This window comes from Lissotriton vulgaris, chromosome 8 (genome assembly GCF_964263255.1).
Source record: "Lissotriton vulgaris chromosome 8, aLisVul1.2, whole genome shotgun sequence".
Classification (NCBI taxonomy): domain Eukaryota; kingdom Metazoa; phylum Chordata; class Amphibia; order Caudata; family Salamandridae; genus Lissotriton; species Lissotriton vulgaris.
The window spans coordinates 1,106,570,863-1,106,596,447 of record NC_141696.1 but is presented as its reverse complement, the minus strand read 5'-3'; positions in this window follow the sequence as shown (position 1 = coordinate 1,106,596,447).

Here is a 25,585-nt window from a genome sequence, read left to right as displayed (position 1 = left end):
AGGGGACTTATTACTGCCTTAACTGTCGAGCCTCACCACAGAAGAAGACCATTAACCCCTTCGCTGTGGGGTAAATTCCCCCACGGTGCGGGGGGGGATCAGAGGGGCAGGGCGCCGCGGTGCTCGTGACGAGCCCAGCTCGTCATGAGTCACAGTGGAGCTGTGCTCATGATGAGCTGGGCTCGTCACAACCCCGCCCACTGATTATTCTCCCGCACAGGTGGGGAATCAATCGCGCGTATGCGCGCCGTGGCCGTTATGACAAGCGCAGCTCCACATGAGCACAGCTCCGCTGTGACTCGTGACGAGCTGGGCTCTTCATGAGCATGGAAGGAGTTACTACCAAGAGGTTTGTTCAATATCTGGTACCTGTAGGCGCATTGACCTGCCCTAAAAAATTGTTTGTGCCACTAGAGAGTCCAGTTGGTACCACTCCTCGTTGTGACTACTGTTTTACTGGCTATGATTGAATAGTTCTGTTAATGGTGAGTGTGACCATGTAACCGTCAGTGCTTGGCAATGTCGAATGTGGCATGACATTGAGTTGTCACTGGGTCCATGTCTCGTGTTAGAGTGCCAGAGCCATGATGCCATCTTTAGCTGTGTGTGCAGGGGAATGTAACCTTTCTTTGTGTGCCATGCTTTCTCTGCTCCCCTAAATTCTTTCTAGGCTGTAATAAGAAAAGGCATGATACACCCTCCTGCACCACATCTTTTAACAGTATACGCCCACCCATTGGCTCGAAGTAACTTGGTCCAGGGAAACAAATCTTGAAACTGCCATAAAAACTTCTTTGATATTGCATCATTCAATTTGATTCATTGTAGGAATCCGAAAACTGGTAAGAGAATGGACAAAAGCAGGGATGAGATCTCGATGGTGTGAAGGTTGGCGGAGAGAGGTTTTGAAGTAATGGACTCCTTCCGTACGGTTGATGTCGAAGGTGGTATATTAACCAAGTAACGGAACCTCACACGCTGAGGTACAGTCACAAATTGCCTTTCTCAGAACTTTACCCCCAACACGTTCTACATTCGAAAATGGCGCATGGTACAAATCCCATTCCACATTCCCTGGTAGCACGTGCAACACATCTTCCCCTTTTTGTTACATCACTGCCCACCCAGCATGAACGTATTCTTCTTAACACTACAAATAAAACATAACAATACTGGACACACTACTATAACATTTTCACATGAATTACTAATTCTATACAACACAGTACAGCATCACATGAATTACATAGTCAACAATACCTACAAACGACACTCTATGAATGCGGTATACAGTATATATCATCGTAAAATTCAATGCTTAACCGACCTCTTAACTTTCCATGTCAGCTGGTACCCGATTCCCCCTTTCACTTCGCCATCCCACATTACTAAGGCCACCTGGCTCATTGCCACCACATCTTATACTTGTTTGCATTCCGAGGACACCCCTCTCCCTACATTTCACATGATCTTTTTGAGTTCCTTCCACCCTTTTACTTCCAACACATGCCATCATGTACCCATCACATTCATCATCCTTCTCCTCCTCCTTGACGGATTCACTTCTTCAGTTCTTACTTACACACGGATACATGACACATATTCCCTACTTTGCCATCCTACAACTGAACTCCACTCCCCATTACTTTGTTAATGTTCAATGTTTCTGACCAACGAGGTTTTCCTCTGTCAATGAATCCAGGGTTCTTAACACGGATATGCTGTCTTACCATAACTTTAGGTATTTCTACCCCCACATTATGATACATTGTGAGGCACATCTTTTGCTGCTCCACTCTCTCTTTCATTTCACCGTCGTGAGCAATATCAAAATTCTTGCAATTCTTCTCCATTACTCACCATGGTACTAAACTAGTAGTTGGTTTTCTTTCTCTCAAGAGTGGAAACCCTGTTTAGGTAGCTGCGCGCATTATAAATAAAATAAATAAATAAGAGTTCAAACAGCATATTTTCTGTTAGCCAAACAAGGAATTATTCTACATGACAAAAGCATGCTTTATAAAGATTTCCTCCATGGAAGCCGTGATTTCAATGCTAGTTTTATCACCTGTTTTTTAAACTTTTTAAAATCTCTGCACCTGACCATTTGCAGAGGGATTGTATAAGGCTACTCTTGAATGTTAAATGCCATGAGGCAGATTTACGAGGACTGGCGCATCCCTGCATATCAGCAGGGATGCGCCAGTAAAGATGTGACATGAAGGAATACCCTTGCGCCACCACAGATGCGTCGCATTTACAATGCGACTCGCAGTGGTGCAAGGTGAGCCAGAGCGCATTTCTGGAGTCGCGTCGCAAGCACAACGCAACTCCAGCAATGCTCAGGGGCGCCCTATGCCTAACATGCTGCGTCACTCCTTGCGCTTGCTTCAAACGGGTGCAGGGTTTTGACGCAGCGGGAACGTAAAAGTGACTCTGTGAAATCTTGAAGATTGCATTGCGCCACTTTTACGGGACTTCCTTTCGGCGGAACGCCCACCCTGCATACATTACACCTGATGCAGGTATAATGTAGCGCAGGGATTTACAACATGACGCATCTCACTAGAAGCGTCACGTTGTAAATCTGTTTACAATGCCACTGCGTCACAAAAGTGACGCAACAGTGTTTTAAACATCTCGCTAGGGGCTTGTAAATCTGCCTCCATGTTTCATTAAAAAAGAATCATTTCATCTAATGTAAGTTTCACACCAGTGTCTGATACCAACATCTCAGGAACTTCTTCCCTCAAGAACACATCCTCTAAAAAATCAGTGGTAATCTTACTTATGATTCGAACCTCATGCCATTTAGAAAAATTATCAATTTATGCCATCGCATAACATCCCTAGCTGACAACGTACAAAATGGCCCCATAAAATCAATAGCCAATATCCGCCACAGCCAGTATGGTAATTCCACAGTAACCAACACTACTGGACATGGCTTGGCAGATTTATCACTGTATGCCCAAACATTGCAGTTAATCACCCATCGATCAACCTTCCCATCAACACCTGGCTACCAAACATTTTCCTTGATTTTCCTCTTGGTACTGGACATGCCTCCATCACCTTCATGACTCTTGTTCACTGACATCTCTTGCACCCCTCGGGAGTGATACCCTTATCTCCTCTTAACACCACCCAATTGCATAAGGAAAATGTCACCTTTCATTTCAAAAACACAGATCCATCACCTATCAGCATGCTCTTACTAGGCCAACCTTTGGTAATATTTTCTTTTACCATTTGCATTTCTACATCCATCTCTTGCCACCACTTCTTTTCCGACATCACCTCCTGCTCCAAATTCTCACACATGCCCCACAATACATCCTCATATGTAAATGCAACATCACATTCCACATGCTTACTTCCTTCATCAACTGTACCATTACCAACCGGAAGATGTGCCAACCCATCAGCAATCAGATTGCTCCTGCCAGGTACAATTTCAATTTCAAAATGGTACATCTGTAATTTGGAGGCCAACCCTGCTAGCCCAAGAGACAAATTCCCACTGACTTTAATATATTCACTAAGGATTTATGGTCCATACACATGATTAATCTCCTACCCCAAATGTACAACTTAAACCATTGAACAGCGCAGGATGCTGCCAACAGTTCCTTCTCGATATCTGAGTAACTGATTTCAGTCTGAGTCAACGTATGTGAAGCATAAGCCACAATCCACTTATCATACCATCCCCTCTCCTTTAAGATAACCCTGCCACAATATCAATGCTTGGTGGTCCTCAGTTCTGGGGTGTACAAGCTGGCATGTTTGGGGCTCTTGTTGGTTTTTGTAGGTTTTAGCGGAGTGACTCTTTGGGCAGGCAGAGCTCCAGGTGGTGAAGTTCTGGATGGTGTGGTTGAGGTCTGTTGAGTCCTCGGGGTTGGGAGGTAGTGAGGGTCTGTGACCACTGAGTTTTGGTGAACTTGCTCTAGCTGCAGTGGGAGGTGATCTCCTGTCTGGTGGTGGAGTGCTGCTGTCAGTGATGATGAAGTGTATGATGGTGTGGAATGTCCAGGTGAGTTCTGTGGTGTGGCTGAACTAGATTCTGTCACTGGAGGTGAAGATTGTGTTGAGTGTGTGTCCCGCTTTATCCTTGGGTTTGGTGACCAGTTGGGTGAAACTGATGTTGTTCAGGTTCTTCAGGAGGGTGATGGAGTTGGGATTGTTGGGCTCATTGATGTGGAAGTTGAGGTCGCTGAGTAGGATGTAGAGGTGTGAGTCAATTGCTAAGGGGGCAATTAAGTTGGGGAGGGAGTCACAAAATGTTGCTCTGGGTCCTGTTGGTCTGTAGTTGAGGGCACCTCTTGTCATGGTCTTCACGTCAGTTTGTAATAGGAAGTTGAGGTGTTCCATGAGAGGTATGGGATTTTCGTTGGTGATGGTGCATCTGATGGTTTCCGTGAAGATGACTATGATGTCTCCGCCTTGTTTCTGGGCGCAGTTGCAGTGTGTCATCTTGATGCCTTTGTGAGTGGCGGTGGTAATATTGGGGTTCGAGAAGAGGTTTAGCCACATTTCGGTGATGAAGGAAACGTCTGTGGTGAGGGAGGTGATGGTGTCCCAGATTTCCTTAGCATGTTTGCTGAGTGAGCGTGCGTTGAGCAAGACACAGTGGTGAGGGTGTGTGGTGTTCTTGGTCTCGTGGGCAGGAGTGGTTCGGGATCTTTCGAAAGTTGTGTCACACAAGATGTGTCAGTTTCGGCAGATGAAAGGTCCTGTGGTAGATTGTGGGGCAGTGGAGACACAGCTGTTTTTGTGTCTGGAGTCCAGGTCCAGGAGTTCCTTGGCCATGTAGCGTTGGGTGGCGGGAGAGCTAGGGGTTCTGGCACTGGGCACTGTAAAACAGGCGGTAAGTTGGCAGCATTCCTGATGCACGCGTCCTTTGTGTGGTCGTACTGTAGCCTCTATTAGCGGTGCTGGTGCTGGCCATAGTGCAAGCAGCAAATGGAAAGCAGGCGACGCAGGAACAGCAAGCAGGGACAGCAGTCAGTGCAGGGACAGCAGGCATTGCAGGGACAGGGACAGCAAGCGATGCAGGAACAGCAGGCAGCACAGAGACAGGGACAGCAGGAGGCACAGGGACAGCAAGCAGCGTAGAGACAGCAGGCAATGAAGGGACAGTAGGCAGGGAGGAACAGGGTTAGCAGGTGGCGCAGGGACAGGGACTGTATGGGGCACGGGAACAGGGGACGGTACCTTGATCTAGGGGTCAGGCATACAATGGTTGGCCCTGCCCAGCCTCCTCTGTGCTGTGATGGATGCAGATGGGCCAAACTCGGCCCGGGCTTCGCCTGGGCACTGCCTGCATGTGTCCCACATTGCAGGAGCTGTAGACCCAATATATCCTGCACAGGAGGCATATAAAAAGGTCTTCCCAGCTGGCCCCACCTCCTGGGCTGTTGCAAAATGTAGTTCAGACTGGCTGGTGAAGTTGGGAGGAGGGAGGGGTCTACGGGCATTGTTAGGAGGGCAGACATCTCTTTTAACGAAGCAGAAGGCAGCTTTCCATGATGCGGGAGCTGCAGGCCCACTATATCCTGTGCGGGTGGTGCAAAAAAAAAAAGGTCTTCCAAGATGGCCCCACCTCTTGAGCTGCTGGAAAATGTAGTCCGGTTTGGTTGCGGCTCGCTGGTGAAGTCGGGAGGAGGGACGAGGTCTCCAGGTGTTGGCAGGAGCATGGACACCTCCTTCAACGTAGCAGGAGGTGGTTTCTGTTACTCACCATTGACTTTGGTGATATCAGAAGATGATGGCCTGGGAGACGCCATGTGGTTGGTGTGCATAGAACACTTGTCTTGCCTGTCTTTGGGAAACCACAATTAAAGGGTTGACCCAAAGGTACTGGGACCTAGGTGTTAAGTAGTACAAAGAAAGGGGTCCCAGGCTAATTAGAACTTATATATACAGAAGATTTTGTAAACTTTAGATACATATTACTCGTACCCTGAGTTTGAAGAGGAATGTTGTTTATTCACATCCTCTTGGTTTTACATTTCATGTATGATACATAATCCACGATTACATTAGTGCCCATGAGAAAAATAATGGAGGGAAAAAGGTTTGTGAGGGTAAGGTGGTGAGTGGACAATTGAAAAAGTTGCATGTGATAAAACAGCAATCCGAAAGTTTGAATCACAGGGGTGCTATAATCAATCACCCAATACAAAAGTACAAACACATTCCATCATATCCCAGTCGTTTAGTTACACAGTAGTTATACATCGTTGTAAGCTGGGTAGGGCGTTGGTTGACAGTCGACGTTTCGACCCCTGTTGTGTGTAGGTTGTTTTCACCTTAAAGTGGGGTCTTCATCAGGACGTGAAGTGAGGGGTGGCACCTAAAGTTAAAAAACTGGGAAATTTTGGATAAAGGGACTATGAATGGGTCAGAATATAATACAATTAATGTTAATTATGTACCAAAAAGGGTTTTTTAAAAGGGCCGGCAGGCTCCTCTTCTGGGTGAGCGTGGGAAACTAACTGTGAATGGTAAGAGTAGTCATCAAAAAACCAAGTACGGGTTGGTTGCACAATTAAACCATGTATATGTCCATTTCCAAGGAAAGGCAAACCTAGTTAATAAACACATACATACTGAGGCATAACTTTAAAACTAAGACATCAATATTCATACTGCATGTCGCAATATGTCTAGTGTTTCTGTACAGTTATGCAAAACTGATAAAACCCAGCCGGGTTAAAAACTGTTGTGCAAGGTAACTTGGTAAAGAACCAGCCAGTTCAAATTCAAATCACCGCGATTGGGTCACAGCCCGCAATATAGTCAAAGACAGCACCCTTGAATGTAAACCTGTTGCTGCAAAGGACTTACAAAATCCACCATGAGCATATTTAATTAACAGGTTTAAATAGGATCACAATAGCGCAGTGCCTTAATGGTGAGGGGAGACCACATGGGGACGACTTCGTTGGAAACATGGTGAAACATGTTGTAACGATAAAAATTGCCGATTGATTTTAGACACGGCAAAGTTTTAACAAACAACCACACATTGTAATGCACGACTATATATGGGTTCAAAATTAAATACCTATGCACTGCCCGTCAGTGGCAGTGTAGGTAGAGTCAGACTCAGCGATCCCCGCCGGGTTGCCGATTTGCATGTCAATCTGAAAGTTAAAATGCAGAATGGAAATGTTCACAGCCTTGTTGGTTAAGGGGGGTGGGGGGGAAGACAGTGACTCAAACGGAGTATGCACGCGCTTACCGTAAGGGAGAGTGATCATCCCAAGGATGGGTCGGGGAAACATCCGTGGCCCAAACGAGGTCGCGTTTATGTTTGACACGCGCGCACGAGCAGCAGCTGGATGCTGGTGCTTCGCGGCCATAGAAGAAAGACTAAGTGGACGCGGCGCATTGGAGGGGTTGGAGGAACAATTCAACCTTCATAATACGGTGAACCCACATTTTAAAGTAAACATTGGTGTAAAAATACATCGGTTGTTTAGACAAAGAAATTGCACATAAATTACAATGTAAAATTGAAAAATTGAACAAGCAAATCTTCTACGTTGCTGAGGGCAGGATGTTGACCACATGATCAGTATAACGAGTACAGGCATTGAAAACATTATAGTAGAGGCCTGAAGAACAATGACACAGTTCAATTCGGTAAGCCCCTAATTTTGAAAGATTTGATTAAAATAACCACTGCACGTTACATCTATTAGGACTTAAACATGACAATCAACTGAGCACTGCTTCAGTGAGGAGGTAGACAGAGCAAAATATTATGATGAATACGGGAAAAAAACAGTGTCAAAGTTCAACATAAACAAGCTAATTGTGCATAACTTGCATCCTGTTCATTGAGCCCGCTAAGAATAGTGTCTAGCAATGTCATCCATTTGCTTTCCCTAAGATTGAGAATTCCTGAAATATTGCCTCCTCTAGGGCCTAAAGTAACCTTTTCGAGTACAACCCACTTGAGTTCATTTGGTGTGTGATTCTTCATTTCTCTTCTAATTCGCAATTTCCCAAACTTCACATGCCCAAGTTGTGCCTCTCCAGGCCTCTTTCAAGAACACAACAAAAGCGAAAGGTTCGTCGAAGCAGTGTTTATTAAAAGACCCAATGCATTTCAGGCTTAAACAAGCCCTTCGTCAGGGGTAGCTGCACGACTTGTTAAGACCGGTCCATTCCCATCTCCTATCCAAACTTGGATAGGAGATGGGAATGGACCGGTCTTAACAAGGGCTGACGAAGGGCTTGTTTAAGCCTGAAATGCATTGGGTCTTTTAATAAACACTGCTTCGACGAACCTTTCGCTTTTGTTGTGTTCTTGAAAGAGGCCTGGAGAGGCACAACTTGGGCATGTGAAGTTTGGGAAATTGCGAATTATCCCGCGCGTGGAAGCGTTAAAGGTGATGAAAGACATAAAAGTGGAACCAGAAGAAATGAACATAAAAGGAACATATGCTTAAAACTGAGGTAAAACATAAGAAGAATTTTCAAATAATGTGGCAAAGCAGCCTTAGCTGTGGGAATGGCTTGGGGTGCGCAGTTGCCCCATTTTTCTATAGTTGTGCATAATTGGTGATTTATGGGCATGTCATCGAGCCATTCTGCACACACATTTTGATGAAGTAAAAATAAAGATAAAAATGAGGAATAACATGGATTACAATTGAGGAACGGTGTGCATCCCAATATAACTTTTTTCTGTATCAAACACATCAGCATACAAGCATCAACTTGTTTAAGGAAGTACGCTACTGACTATATGTGTGATACTTCCGCACACACAACCGCTGTAAGGTGCTTAAAGACACAGGCGTTACTATGACATTCTCCCGACCACTGCAACGTCAACGTATAGTTAAAGCACTGTATCGGGCACAGTAACAGATAGACGTCAGGCCAGAGGGACGCGGCAACAGTAAGGGTGTTTGTGTGCATTTGAGTGAATGGAACATTTTGAAAGGAAGGTATCGCTATACGTGCAGTCAGTCGCTGACTACGAGGCTGAAACTGACGTCTATCTGTTACTGTGCCCAATACAGTGCTTTAACTATACGTTGCAGTGGTCAGGAGAATGTCAGAGTAACGCCTGTGTCTTTTAGCACCTTACAGCGGTTGGGGGTGCGGAAGTATCACACATATAGTCAGTAGCATACTTCCTTAAACAAGTTGATGCTCGTATGTTGATGTGTTTGATACAACATGCTAGCGGTGTTTTACAACTAAAAAACAGCGTCCCACCCATTAGAAAGTAATGAAGATTGTACAGGCATGACCTCTGTGGTGCTGGCACCGCGTACCATTCTGGGGGTGCGCGACTCCACTGGGGTTTTGTAACTTTTATGCACATTAGACAAGGATACAAAAATCATTCTAGCGGTGCTCACTCTATTTCATTGTCGCATTGTTGTTTTTATTTAGGTGGCTCTATACACTTTGAGCACTGGGAGGACACGTGATCATAAGATACGGGGTCCACTACATGATCGCTGGTATGTGATGCCCGGGCGATCATAAGGTAAACAACTGTCTTTGAGTAAAATTAATGCATGGTGTTATTATGGGTGAATTCGCCCTGGATATACTAAATCCTTTGGCTGCAGGGTTGCATATTGCGGTACATTTGTCGCTGAACTCCGGTTTTATCTACACAGGTCCTTTAAATTGACAAGGTGTGAAGATTGAGAATAGTGCACCCCATCTTTTGCCCTGATGAAGTTGCTGAGGTTGGAGCAACAAAACATGTCGGCCTCAAACAAATAATTATGGTATATAATTAACCATTTTTAATTGAAGGGTTTTGCAGCACCAGAATAAAGATAGATAGCTAGCAAACCTCTTCATAATTTTTATTCTTTTTTGGAACCAATCTTCTTGGTTCATTTTAAATGGGGTTTTGGTATTACTATACACAATTGCACAATAAGTGTTGGTATTTGTCTACTGTTGGTGTATTTGTCACTATTCTTATTTATGCACATATATATGTTTGTGTGTGATTCCTCTTTTCTTCACCCAGAGAGAGTGACCAATGATGAGAAGTGGGTCAACCGGTGATTGTTAACCGGGAACCCCCTCGGGTGATTCGACCGTGAGGCACTCTCTCTGTTTTCACTTTAATTTTTGGGTGTCAATGTACAGTTGCCTGTGTGTATCTATTTTTATAAACCTATGCATCTTGACCTCGGGTACAGTGTTAATTTACACGTTAAGGGAGTCTGGATTTTTTATGATATATCAGATCCCCCGTTTGGTCTAAGTCTTTGATGCGTTCCGTCTTGGTAGGGCTTTTTGTGATTGAGAGTTGTTCGAGTGGGGGGCGGCTCTACCAGGTACTTTCCCCCTACACCCCTAGATATTGATAGGTAGTGAGAACCGTCTGGTGGATACTAAGATTGAATCCTTTTTATTGGCTATCTTGACTGAAGTACAGGAGGTTAAAGTTTACCAAATCTCCTTAGCTCACACTTTGGGCAGGAGGTTGGCAGAAATTGAAAATGAAATTGAGGATCTTTGGGTACAATTGAAGGTATGACAACTTGAATATCGGACCTTGAAAATACCCAATGTGAGTTGTCTAAAAAGCAATCGAATATTATTCTACAAAAGGAGCTTACCTAATAGCTCGGGTCTAACCTTAGATTTGTTGGCATACCTGAAAAGGGAGAGGGAAAAGCTGAGACAAGTAATGAATATACGGACAATTTGATTCACACTCGTCTCCTAATGGGCAATATGAAGGACCAGACGGTAACTTGTGCACAGCGGACACTGATTTGAAAATATCAGGATATTCAGGATAGATCCCATCCATGTACGATGCTGGTAAATGTTGTGGACCCCAGGATGTGTGAAAAGGTTTTGAATAGGGCTATAAAACACAGAGGTATCAAAATTGGAGACAGATTTGAAATACAGGTTTCCTAGAATGACATATGAGACTAGGGTAATTACGGCAAATGTAACCTTTATTAAAAACCGCCTTGGACAAGCAAGGATTTTACAACTGGCCAGACTCAGAACTTTGTTTAAGGGAAAATGTAAGATGTTTAATTATATTTTGGCAGCACACAACTATTTGCATGAAATTTAGACTAAGTAAAAACATGTGTTTTCATGTATACATCTGTCAGCTGAAATTATGAAACTTTTTTTAGGTTTTGTTTTATGGTTTAAAAGCTGCACACATTACTTGCTTCTAAGAGAATGAATTTAAGTATAGTTCTGGCTCAGCATAAGGATGGGGGGTGGGGGCGGGGCGGTCGGGACCACTAGGGTTCCAAGCACGGTGCAAGATGCGCACCGTTGGCAGGGCAGAGGGATGCCTTGACAGGACAGATATGTTCATGACAGCTGTTTACAGGGCAGAGGAGTGTGTATACGAAAGGGTTCGGATGATGGGCACATGTTTATTGGACTGGGGAGGTGTGGGTTTCCATTAGTACCTAAGTAAAAAATGGTTTATTGCAGCAATGGACTAACTGAAATTGATCAAGCGGGGAGAAACGAAGGTGGTCATTTGCTGAAATTTCGGATTTAAGAAAACGAATATGTCTAGTATGGTTCCAGGCTGGTACTGCAGGGTCGTTTCAGTAAATGTAAGTGGTTTGAATCATCCTCTGAAGTGCCGGGCAGTTATTGACTCGCTTGCTGAGAAGAAGGCATCTGTCACTCTGCTTCAGGAGATGCATTTTAGGAAATCCAAAATGTCATCATTTCTTTGGTCTCGTTTTCAACTAATATGTTACTTGTTGGCATCAGCTTCTCTCCAAAGTGTGGTGGTTCTTTTCCAGGGTGTGTGAAGGTAGGGTGGGGCAGATGGCATCTTATATATCTGGGAGATGGGCAGGGCAGAAATTCATATTAAAGGAGAGTGGTATTCCCAAGTTTCTTTTATGGCTCAACTTTAGATGACCCTCAGTCACTATATGAGTATCAGTTGGCTAATTTCTCCAGTATTATATTAATTGGTGGCAACTTTAACTTTGCCAAAAAAACAGACATACATATAAGTAGGGGGGCTATTCCTCAGTGCATACCTAAGATGGCAAGGGCAATACAGAGGATTATGGAGGAGCAAAGTTTGATTGATCCTTGGTAGACTGATAACCTGATAACTTGATGGTATACCTTCATTTCCTCTCATCCTTGTTCATCATCAAGGATAGATTACTTTCTCACCTCGAAGGATACCCCAATTATTACTCCTTCAATTATCTCAATTCTCAAATTCTCTATCAGGTCACGCTGCTATAAATTTAGATGTGCTCCTCTCTGACAATATTCGCTGAAGAATCATTTATTGAAAAGATGTTTGTTTTTTGAAGAAAGTCGACACTCTTCTTACACTTAAAATATCTGGGAATCATTTAATATAACTGTGAGAGCAGAGATTATTGCCTTTCAAATCAATTTTATCAATATAGGAAAAAAGAACGTAGGGATTTATCGGAGGCCTATCATTTGGCTAAGTTAGAACTTTCCCAAGTATCCAACCTTCTACATTTTACGGAGAGAGAGTTTGTGAAGCATGTGCTGCAGCAGTTTCTGCTGGGAAAGCAACTCACAAATAGTAGAATATATAGGCAACAACTATCTAGGAAGGAGAAGTAAGTGGGAAGTAGTTTAGTCTGGAGGGTTAGAGAACTACAAGTTTAAAATGCCAAAGATAAAATTCAGGATTCATCAGCGGGTACTCTGCTGGGGGAGGCCCCTTTCATTGAGGAACAAGAAGGCCAAACCATAAGTAAGAAGTCTATTTTGTGTTTTTTAAATAGAATTTGCATCCAGAAGTTGTCAAACGAAACAAAACAAAATCTATGCCTGTCCTATATCACTATTAGAGACAGAAACCACAATCAAAGCTTAGCCCGGAGGGAAGGCAGCTGGAGAAGTTGGGTTGCCAAACAAATAGTACTAGATTCTCATTACAGAAGTAAAAGGTCCCATGAAGGCATTGTATACTAATATATTGAAGTGTGGCCCTGCTCCTGCTTTCTTTCATGAAGGTTTCCTCACTTGTTTTCCCAAGAAAGACAAAGATCTAGAAACATAAAATTGTTTCACCTGATAACCCTGCACAATACAGAACATCTTTATGAAAATATTAGCTGCTCGGGTAGCAGAGGATATGCCATTTTTAATCGAGAAAGATTAGACTGGGTTTATTCCGGGGGACCAACTGTACTACAACATGCATTATCTACGTGAAGCAATTGATTATTTTAATCTAAGCAAGATTCATGCAGCAGTCCTGTTCATCGTTTTTGGGAAAGCTGTTGACCTTGTGAGCTGGGATTATTCGTTTCAGGGGGTGGCGGTAATGTGATTTCCAAAACAACTCACAAGGCCAATATCTGCAATATATAAGGGGTCATCAACCGCAATATCTCTAAATGGTAAGGTTTTGGACCCCTTTCATATTTCCCGGGGCACAAGGCATGGCTGTTTTTTGTATGCCAGAGTAGGGAGGTGAAAGCAGCAGTTTCTGGGATATTAGAAACTTAAACTTTATGCAGATGACTTAGTGTTATACCTGGCACCTAAGAGGAGGATGTTTAAAGATCTTATTAGTATCTTTAGTAAATTCTCAAGATTTTCTGGCTACCAGGTAAATATCTCCAAAACCAAGATTCTCCTCTTTAATACAGATGTTACAGTTCTACCTCAAGACTTGCAGAATATATATCAGCTAAAGCTAGTTAGGTATTTGGGTATAAGTGTCTCTGAGAGATTCAAAGATTTATATGAATTAGACTATCCTGCCTTGTTTGCTATGATTCAGAACATGTTGTATTGGTGGGGGAGGATGTCGATATCTATAATTGGGAGAGTGGAATTCTTTAGAAACCATATTCTGCCTCATCTAAACATTTTTAACTTCTATCTCCTGTGTATTATACAATCAAAAATGTCAGCAGCTGAATGAACCTATTAGTGCTTTAATCTGGAAAAAGAGCAACCCAAGAATCGGTATGAAGTAGATGAAACCAGGAGGGTTAACCCTCCAAGACTGGAGATTGTGTTATAATTTGTGGACCATTTCATAAATAGCTCTAGGTACAATGATTTGTTTCAATGCAATAATTTTGATATATTTTATTTATTCCACTCAGATCCTATTTTCCCCAAGTAAAGAATCCAAAAAAGATAAGATACCGTACATTTTTGGCTTTTAAAAATAAACAGAAACAACTATGGCGATGGTTATAAATACCCAGTATTCATGTAGAAACTCCTTTTAAAATGTTGTGACCCTGTTGAATTTGCAGATGTGGCTGCTAAAGTGGGGAAGTGCAATCTAGGAAAAGTTGAGGATTGGATAGTTCATGAAGTTCTGACTCTTGGAAAGCAGTCAGGCCTGTCTCCCGACATCCCGAGGGCAAAATTGGTGGGTACAAATCAGATCTACTTTGAGGAGATACCAATCTTTGCACATTGAATCAACCAGGGAGATAATTTGAGTACTTTCTCAATCTATGGGAGGGTACAGAAAAACAGAGTCAATGGGCAAGTGTTCAGGAGAGTCCAATTTTAAAGACCAGTTTCGAGCCATGCAAAGTGAATATATACAAGACAATAAGGTGAATTTAACAAGGGAACAATGGCTGAAAGCTTCAGTTCTTAGTACTAAAGCTCTAGGTGGTCCTAATTTTTGGAAAGTGTAATTGTACACTCAATAAATGGTATTCTATACCCCTGTATTGCTACATAAGAGGAACGTAAACATCCCAGAGCAATGCCCAAGGTGTTCAAAGCCCGGCAGCTGGATCCATATTATCTGTGAATGCACTAGGGGGAAAGCTCTTTGGGAGGAGATTTTGAGGTGTAAGTGGGTCTCATTGAGTAAAGCATACTTGATAGACTTAAATGCAATTTTCCTAGGCTGTACTAAGCATTTGGGCATCAGTCCAGCTCTTGAATCCAGTTTGTGGTTTGTCACAATGTTAGCAGCAAGATCAGTAATTACTGCACTTTGGAAATCAGACGAATCACCTAAGCTGCCAGCATGGGCAGAGAAAATGAATAATGTATACTTTAAGGAATTGGTGTATGCTAAATGTGTAGGGAAAAGATGAACTTTTTTTAAAGTTTTGAAGTATTCATAACCATTTACTATGATAAGAAATTCTGTGAAAAGGAATTATAAGACTTCAGAAAATAAAATCGGATTGACCGGTGAGATCTCTCTATTGTTAAATTACACTACGTGCACTTAAGAATGTGGCTATTATGAAATACTTGCTAAAATTAATTTACAGCATTGTAATGGTAGGCTGCTTGTGTTATATTTATATATATATATATGCAATGCAAAAACCATAGGTTTCAGGGTCGTTATAGTTGGACATTCTTCTCATACAAAACCATAGAAATTTCCCCGTTATAGTTAGTTCAGCTAACTATAACTCACACACCCGCAATGAACTGCTGATGACCTCACATATTACACCATTCATGACATGGTCCGTGACATCACTGATTACATCACCGATTACATCTCAAATGACATCACTGATGACATCATCCTAGTGACTGTGTTTTTCTTTAAATTTTAAAAACGTATTATATATATGCCAAGGTTTATTGAAGAATGAGTGGCTGTATAACTGTCTGAATAGAGGATTTAGTAGGTGCGTGACTGACTTTTTAAGTGAGTGATTACATTTGTCTTACTGAATGCATGGCTCCCCTAATTTTAATAGTGGGGGATTTTATCTGTCACTTATGCCCGAAATTGATACAGCTCACAGAAGACTGGTCCTCATGCAATCTAGAAGAGGGAGCCCACTTCGAGCACACGGCGGAAGGAAGAGAATAGAGTAGGGTACTGAAAAGTTACACAATGGGACACTCAATGGATTTATTATCCATTAAACCCTACAAGCAGCCTAATCCTACTTTCAAAGGAAGCGGATGCAGCTCATATATTGATTGTATACCTGTGTCCCACCTGTTAAAAAATCGAGTTTTGGGTTTTACCATTGACTGCAGTGGTTTCAGTGACCAAACCCACTAACATTGACGGTAGCAGTGTCAAATGTTAGTAAGCCCACAAGGAGGGGGGAGGAGAGTATCAAGGAGACGGTCACGAACCAAGGTAGGCATTTAAAATGGTCCAAACATAATGGAGAAAGCTTCTAAAAATCACTTCTGGAAGAGGGTAAATAGTACTTGGAGGTGTGTCTAGACCTAGGGGTGAATGGCCCCCTGCTAGTGGAGGCGTTCAAAGAGATAGGGCAGCTGATAGATGGCCTAATGCATACGACAGGGCAGGGCACAAGAAAGAACGAGCACAAGTGGTTTGACAGAGGGTGCTCTTTAGCCCAAAGGAATCTAGGAGCTGCTCTTAAGCATAAGCCAAGGGAAAAACTAAGGGTCATGTACTGCAGACTAATTTATAAGCAGGCAGTTAGGTGCCAGAAGAACGCCCTCCAAACCCAAACGTGGGAGGATTTGAGAGGAGTGGCTGAGCGGAGAGATCTGCACACTTTCTGGACGATAGTTAACAATCCTTGCTTCCAAGACTCAAATAGTCCGCAGATAGCATCAAGCGTGCTCCCTGAACAGTGGGGGGAGCACTTTGGAGGACTATACAATAGGGGGACCACTGAGATTCAGGAGTATGATATGAGCAGGGGGCGAGGGAGGTCACGTTAGAATTCACACTAGAGGAGATCATTGGGGGTATCAGGGGCCTGACACGAAATAAGCCCCCAGGACCAGACGGGATCCCTCCGGACCTCTTTTTAAGTATGGTGGATTTGTGAGGCCCAGTCCTAACAAGAGTGATAAATGCGGCTATTGTCTCTGGGCTCCCCCGCTCATGGTCGACGGCCATAATAGTGCCAATTTTTTAAAAGGAGAGTAGGGATAGCCCCCAGTGTTACCGCCCCATCTCCTTGATAGACGTGACAGCCAAAGTGCTGGCCAGAGTAGTTTTGAATCGCCTGATGTGCTGGGAGGAGTAACATCACGTCCTTACTGATGTGCAGTATGGATTTAGGGCCAACAGATCAACGACTGACCAATGTTTAAACCTATACCTATTGGTGAAAAAATACACAGTTGCCAATAATGAAAGGTTTATTTAGCGTTTATGGATCTGGCAGCAGTCTTTGGTTGTGTGAACAGGGAGAAGTTGTGGGCCATAATGTCCAATCTAGGGGTGGACACTGACCTCATTAAGATCCTGAGAGCCCTACATCTAAATACAACAGCGAAAGTGAGGTACAATTTGGAGGGGGTAACACCGAGCGTTTCCCTTTCACTAGTGGGGTCAGACATGGATGTATTCTGGCCCGTTCTTGTTCTCGCTGTACATCAATAGCCTTGAACAATCCCTAACCAGACTAAAATTGGACTCAACCAGAATAGGCAGTAGAGCAATCCCCGTCTTGCTTTATGCAGACGATACGGTCTTGCTGGCACGCACTCCACTTGGACTGCAGCGTCTGATAGACGGTTTTGTGGATTTTATGATTGGCCTAGATTTATCTGCCAACCTAACTAAATCATGTGTCATGGAGGTGGGGCCCAAATGCCCGGGAAAAACTTTTAATTATAAAATAGGCACATTCAGCCTAGTAAAGGTACAATTCTTTTCATACCTGCAAATTTTATTTGACAATTTTAAACCACTGATTGAGGAACGATGTAATAGGATAAAATCCAGCTCAGGGGCAATAATGAATTTCGGTCGCAGATTGGGGCGATGGTCACCTGAGCAAATGATGATTCTATATAATTCTATCTGTTACTCAAAAGTGGTATATGGGGCAGAATTGTGGGGGATGGCTGAGGTAGCTAAACTGCAGACAGAGGAATGCAAAGATCTGAGAAGGCTCCTCAAAGTCCCACAGTGTGCATCCTCTCACATTATACATGAAGAACTGGGCAGTGTGTTCTTAGAGGATAGGGTGGGGAGCAGGCCTCTGCTTGCATGGCTAAAGATCTGGGTCAACCCAGAAGCCAGTCTGACAAAACAGATAATAATGGATTGCCTGGGGAGGGATAGGGGAATGAATATCCCATGGCCCAAGTACGTTAGGGGTGGTTTGAATGGCATCGGCTGTGAGGAACTCTTTCTGACGCCATCCTGTATAACAAAACGGGACCAGGGCAGAGTAAAGGAGATGTTTTTCAAACAAAAAGCCATAGCACGAGAAGTCAAGGATAGAAACAAACAATCAGTTAAGGCACATGCTCTAGTGAGGTTCTGTTGAGGAATGGAACCCTCTCTCGCCCTAATACACAAAGCCCAGGATAGATTTTTATTAACACGTTTTAGGCTCAACCTTTTACACCATTTATTAGCCGAGCCGGCTGCTTTTACAAATTTAGTTGAGTCAAAGGGTCCCTGCGGGTGCGATCAGCGATCTCCGCAGGATACCCTTCATTTTGTACTATTATGCCCATTTTATTCAATGCCCAGGCGTTGTTTTTTAATAAGTTTGTTGAAGAAGGGCAAATTTAGACATGCGAAAGTAGCTCTTTTATATTTACAAATGGCCCATGATCCCCGGACTTTACTCTCTGGGACAATTTTTTTTTAAGATTATCAGTTAAATTGAGAGACACTAGAGGAATTTACTGAGTACAGTATCACCACAATTTTTACTGAAAGGCGGAGGGAGGAATATTAGTATCGCATATGAATAATGTAATTCAATTCAAATAAGTCTTTATTTCGACACATATATAATAAAAGACTATACATTTTATAAAATGGCCTCTGCCTCTGTGCCCCTCTGTTGGAAACAGGCGAAATTGCTTCCCCTCCTTAAGAAGTCCGGCCTGGACCCTCTAGCCACGTCCAGCTATCGGCCGATATCGCTGCTCCCGGCACTAGCGAAGGTTTGTGAGAAGGTGGTCTTTAGGCAGCTGAATAATTTTATTGAGTCCTCTCAGGCCCTGCATCCGGCTCAATCGGGCTTCAGGGCGGCCTTCAGCACCGAGACGGCTCTGGTGGAAGTCTCGGAGGCCATCAGGGAGTGTTTGGACGGAGGCGGCAGTGCGGTCCTGGTTTTGCTGGACCTATCTGCCGCCTTCGATACGGTGCCCCATGCTCTGCTGCTGAACCGGCTGGCCGAGGTTGGTCTGTCTGGCGCGGTTCTGGCCTGGCTGTCCTCGTTTTTGTCGGAACGGACGCAGCAAGTTTGGATGCCTCCCCACGCCTCGTCTCCCAAGAAGCTCAGCACAGGGGTCCCCCAGGGGTCGACGTTAAGCCCTCTGTTGTTTAACATTTATATGACCCCGCTGATCCATCTGGCTGAGCAGTGGGGAGCCAAAATAATGGCGTATGCTGACGACACTCAGTTGTTGTTTACCTGGCCTAAAAATTGTTTAGATGCCAGTGTTGTCCGCTCTTGTCTATCCAACGTCTTTCGGTGGCTCCTTTTAGCCCAACTTAAATGTAACGAGGACAAGACTGAGCTGTTGTTTTATGGCAATTTTCCGGACAATTTTCAGGATCTCATTTGGCCGTCCGATTTTGCTTGTCCCAGCTCTCTTGGAGGCCTGGCTAAAAACTTGGGGGTCTGGTTTGGACAGGATCTCAAGTTTGAAGCACACCTAAAAAAACTTACGGCGACCTGTTTCTTGACCCTCAAGTCACTAAAAAGATTCCTTCCACTGCTCCACAGGGAAGCAAAAGAGACGGTTCTGCGTGCTCTGATCCTATCAAGGCTGGATTACGCCAATGCTCTCTTTAGTGGTCTCCCTAAATACCTCATTAACCGAATGCAGATTATTCAGAATGCGGCGGTTCGACTTCTCTTCTCTCTTCCAAAAAGAACTAGCGCATCTGTTTATCTCCGAAAGCTCCATTGGCTTCCAGTGGCACAGCGTATTGTGTTTAAATCCTTGGTTCTGGCCTTTCGTGCCCTGCACCAACAGGGACCACAATATTTGCACAAAAGGTTCATTTTCTATACCCCTCGCCGAGCACTTCGATCAGCTAATCTCCTTCTGATGGACATGCCTAAATTCAGATATGTGAGATTGGGTGGTCAGTCTATTTCTGTCCAAACAGCCCGAATCTGGAACACCCTGCCGCTCTCTCTGCGAGCGTCAGCGACACTGATAGAATTTAAGAAAGGATTGAAAACCCACCTTTTTAAACTCAGCATCTAGCTGTTTTTCCTCTCTCTTTGGTTTGGCTCTGTTTTAGCTCACATATCGCGCCAGGATACTCTGTAGTAGCAGAGCGCGTAATAAAATATTTTATACATACATACATTATACAAAAGAGTACACATATAAAAAGGAAAAAACCATAGCTGTATCAAAAACACAGTATTCCTGCCAGGAGAACGAGTCAACAGGTTATTCCCCACAATAATATAATATTAAAAAGTAAGCAAAATATAAAATCCTATTCAAGAAATTCGATTTAAAAAGATACGAGGTAAGTAATCAGTTAGCATCACAGGAATGATAATTCATAGAATTTAATAAAACCCATATTAGTTCTGGCGTAACTTTCTCCTCCGAATAGCCCACATCCAATGCAAAAATTTTGCAACAGCAATTACAATACTTTCGGGGGCACTAAGTTTGAAAAATCCTTAGAGCCTCTGCCCCGGTGGTAATGCCCATTAGCAAAAATATTGGCTTCAACCACTTGTGGCGTGGATGTTTGTACTCAGGGCAGATGAAAAAAATATGGGCTATACTTTCCGGCTGATTGAAACAAAATGGGCTTAAAGTATTATTTCCAGCTTGCCATTTGCCGTTAAAAGAATTGACAGGAAGGGTACCCACCCTATACTGGAGGTACCATTTCCGGTCTTCGGGGATTGTAATAAAATCCCAATATACCTTATAGGCAGGTTCGTGCTTGAGCTCTAGGAAATTTCATGTGAGTGATGGGCCAATGCAAATTAGAAAATTTCGCATAGACACCATTGACCAGTAAAGCACCTTAAAAACCTTTCAAGGTGGAAAGGGATTAACTGTAGGGTTCTTCCACAATGGACCCAAGCCCATAGCAGTGTAAACAGCCTTGACCTCTCTCAGCTATGGAATTCTATTTGCTGTGTCCATGTCTCGGATTCCGAGTAGGGCCTGGGCATACCCAGAGCCTCCTCCACTATGCCACCGGACTAAACCGCGCCACATCCGCAAGTCGTTGACAGCCCAGATCATAGTAAAGGGGCAAGAGTGGCGTGGATAACAGGAGACCTACTAGTCCCCTCACGAACTTATTTTGTGAGTTCACCAGTTGTGTGGTGTAATTAATTAGCTATTGTATCTCCCTTATTGCTTTTTTAACTGTATATGCTCTCTTTTTTAATGTACTTTTATGGTGTTAATGTAAAATGCCGAATAAAGAATTTGAACTGAATGCATGGTTTAGTCACTAAAAATGTCTGTATCAGTCTGTCTGTTGTTGTATAAGCTGCTGCATGGGTTGGTCAGTAGCTATATGAATGTGTATATGGGTTATCGATTGGTTGTCTGAGTATTTGTATGGGTGCCTGAGTGTGTGTGTGAGTGTGTGGAGGTGTGTGACTCTGTGCGTAGATGTTTGAGTGCTTAATTCACTGTGTGTATGGGTTCAAGAGTGCATGTGGAAATAGCTGTATTGGTGGGTGAGTGTGTGTATGGGTGTTTTGGTGAGTAAATGGATATGTCCAAGTAACTACATATGTAAAAGGCAGTGTATGTGAGACTTGAAGTATATAAATGACTATACATGAGAGTCGTTGATTGTGAGAGTGGCTGTATGGATGAGTATCAGTAATTGTATAAGAGAGTAAGTATGCGTTTGTTTCTGTTTGAATAAGTGATGTGGTGTGTGTATAACTGTATAGGTCAGTAAATAGAAGTGTGATTGATTCTTTGCCTGATTGACTAGGTGTGTGAGTAAGTCTGGATGAGTGGTGGTGTGTGAGTGCATGTATAGGTACACAAGTGCTTATGATAATGTTGTGTTGATGAGTGACTGTATGTATGTGTATTTGTATGGGTGAATGAGTGAATGTGTGTGTAGACCTAGGAATCAGTGAGTACACATGTAGTATCTGGTATTGGTGTGTCAATACTTTCGAAAATGGTAGTCTGTATTTCACAGTGGGCGTATCAAAGGTTTTATTAGAGTGTGAGGAGGGGCATCAGATTTTCACATGGATGATGCCATCAGTGATGTCATTTGAGATGTCATCAGTGATGCCACTAACCATGTCATGAATGAATATGTGATGTCATCAGCAGTGCATTGAGGGTGCACGAGTTATAGTGAGCTGAACTAACTATAATGGGGGAATTTCTATGGTTTTGTACGAGAAGAATGTCCAACTAACTATAACGTCCCTGAAATCTATGTTTTTCAGTGAGTTTCTGAGGTTTTTTAAATGCTAATTTCTAACTATAACGTGCCTGAAACCCATGGTTTTTACAGTGAATTTTAAAGGTTTTTTAAATGCTAATTTCTAAATATAACGTTCATTAAACCAATGGTTTTTTCTGTGATTTTAAAATATCCTCCCATTCTCAAGCTGGTGAAAACTGCCGATATCGCCAGTTTTCCATTGATAGCTTCCGCAAAAAAAATCGCCACAAATGAGAGCGACAACTAACACTAATGATATACAGAGTAGGTGTTCCCATGCAAAAAAATAACACGAAAACACCACTTCCCGATATTTTCAATGACCAGCCAAATCTGCAATGCGATCCAAAAACAGGCAAAAAGCTGTGTTAGCAGTACAAATTTAACATCTGCCTTTTACTGCTGTAAAGCAGGACAACTACCTACAGTATGAAAGGTAGCCCAGCCCAGAGCCACATCTGAAGACCAACATATGTCATAGAGCTACTGATCATGCAGCTTTGACACCCAAGAAGGCCACAACACCTACCGCCATCACCCCAGGACCTCTTCTTGGGCCATACCTCCCTACTACCACTGAAGCAGTGCAGAACTGTGGACCTTCTCAAAACGGTATTTCCCCTCAGCCACACAATAGCAGAATGTTGGGAGATGTGACAACCAAGTATGTGTGAAGGACCCAAGTCACCCATCAATAACAATGCACATAATGCCAAGTGTAGCAGTGATGTGCTGGACAGATCTCCATATGCAGAGCACAAACCTCTCCATGTGTACATATACTGCTGGTGCTTGTAGTGTTGTGGACAGTGGACACAACCATGTTACCTCAGGCAGTGGGGAAGATCTCTGCCATGTAGCTGTGTCGTCCCACCTGTAAGCGGAAGCAGAAGCGGAGTGGGCTAGTCCAACATATGCCACTCCAGCGTAGGAGTGTGAATAAATAGGCTGGGGCTCTGGGTGTGGTTTACTTCTGGGAAGGTCAACGCATCTGCCAGGGTGGCAACCCTGATCCTGCAAAGAGGCTGCCGCAGTCACTGCCGGCCTCCTTGACACAGGCTGCCTGCGAACCCAGCGGCACAGCACTGCAGAGTTATGTCTGTACAGACTATTGCCTTCGATGCACACAGTCGCGATCCAGTAGGCAACAGACATAGCTACCAGTGCGGTCCGCCCGGACCACGCATCAGCGCTGGCTGCGCACACAATAAGTGCTTCAGGTGCCACTAACTCAGTGCACCACAAGTCATTGCCATGTAGCCTTATTAAGGCAGAATTCATTAGACAAAATACAATGCTACCGGTGCAGTCCGCCCGGACCACGCATCATCGCAGGCTGCTCACACGCTGGTTGCTTCAGGTGTAAATAAATCAGTGCACCACAAGTCATTGCCACGTAGCCTTATTAAGGCAGAATTCATTCGACAAAAGACATTGCTACCATTGCAGCCCACCCGGGTCATGCATCATTGCAGGCTGCACACATGATGAGTGCTTCAGGTGCCACTAACTCTGTGCTGCTCAAGTCAATGCCATGTGGCTGCGGGCCTTTGCTGACCGCTGCCTACACTGTAGTCAGCAGGGCTCACAATTCAAATTCAGTCTTGATTCATTCATTTCAGAGCCCAGTAGGCAACTAACTTTAACGTCCCTGAAACCTACATATTTCGAAAATGTAATCCATACATATTTCATCTTTTGTTCCATACACCTACACTGTGGTCGGCAGGGCTCACCATTCGAATTCAGTCTTGATTTGCAGAGAGAATTGTACTCTATGTCCTTGGATTTTGTCAAGAGGAAGTAACAAAAAACCTTCTTTAATGTCTGTGCTGACTACTGCCTAGGATCTACAATGCGGACAACAGGGCTCACAATTCAGATCGAGTAGTGATTGCAGATGACGCAGTCCAGTAGGCAACAGACATTGCTACCAGTGCGGCCCTTCAGGACCAAGCATCATTGCAGGCTGTGCACACGCTGAATGCTTCTGATGCCTCTACCTCAGTGCACCACAACTCATTGACCATTTATGATAGAATCTTTTGTGTATGATTTCAGATCTGCTGCCCCTACCTCAGTGCACCACAAGTCATGGACCCTTCACAATAAAATCTTTTGTGTATTATTTCACATCCGGTGCCCCTACCTTAGTGCAGCATAAGTCATAGACCCTTCATGATTGAATCTCTGTATGTGATGCGATAATTACTGTTGAATTTGTTGCCAGCACTAACCATTCCCTGAGGGCTCGCTTACACTCACCCCACACGCATCCAGCACAGAAGTTACTGGACATGGGACCCTGGTAATGAAAATGGGCTGAGCGCACGTGCCAGTACCCAGTTACACTATCTATCTAACTGTGTCTCTGTGTTCATTATGTATGCATGATGCTGCCCCTGGGCCCAACCACATTACATTGTGCTGTGTACAGCACACACAACCATGTTATCTCTGGCAGTGGGGAAAACTTTGGTGATGTAACTTTGTCTCGGTCATTGTATAAGTACATAGGTAGAGACTGGATCATTAGAGTACTGCAAGGAGAATGTATAGTGAATTTATAAGTGCTTGGGGATTGGCGGAGTGATTGGATAAATACATATGTTGGCGGAGCCTAACCGCCGAGCTCGAGCTTGGCTCTAATTGGCTGCCCTCCATGTGCCAAAAACTGAAAGTTGTGCTTTGCATGACCCTGTATTGCTACAACTGCAACTCTCCACTGAATTTGCAATAAACATTCATATACACACAGATATCTCATGTGCACGATCTTTCATGTGTGGAAGTATGGATGAATGTAGGGTCATGATTCCCCCTACCTTCCATTTTGGACAGGTTGTGGACTTTGGTCACAGGGTGATACATTGGCAATTGCGGCCCACGTGGTGGCAACACTACAGCAGAGACACCCGCATCAGTTGATTCCTCATACAGCCCTGGACGGAATCATGCCCATGGCTCCGGAGTCATTGTTTACAGCCTCACGCAGAACTTGAATACACCAGGCCAGCCCACTACACTTACGCTTACAGGGAGGAACGACAATGCTACATGTCCCAGGTCTTCCCTGTAGAGATCTGCTGATCACAGGTCTCATTGTCAGCATGCCACAGCCACTCCCTCATGGCTGGTTTACACCCACACCACACCCATGCAGCACAGGTATCACAGAACATGTGACCCTGCCATTAAAAAGGGCCGGGCGTGCGTGCACAATGCCATTTCCATTCTGTTCCATGACTT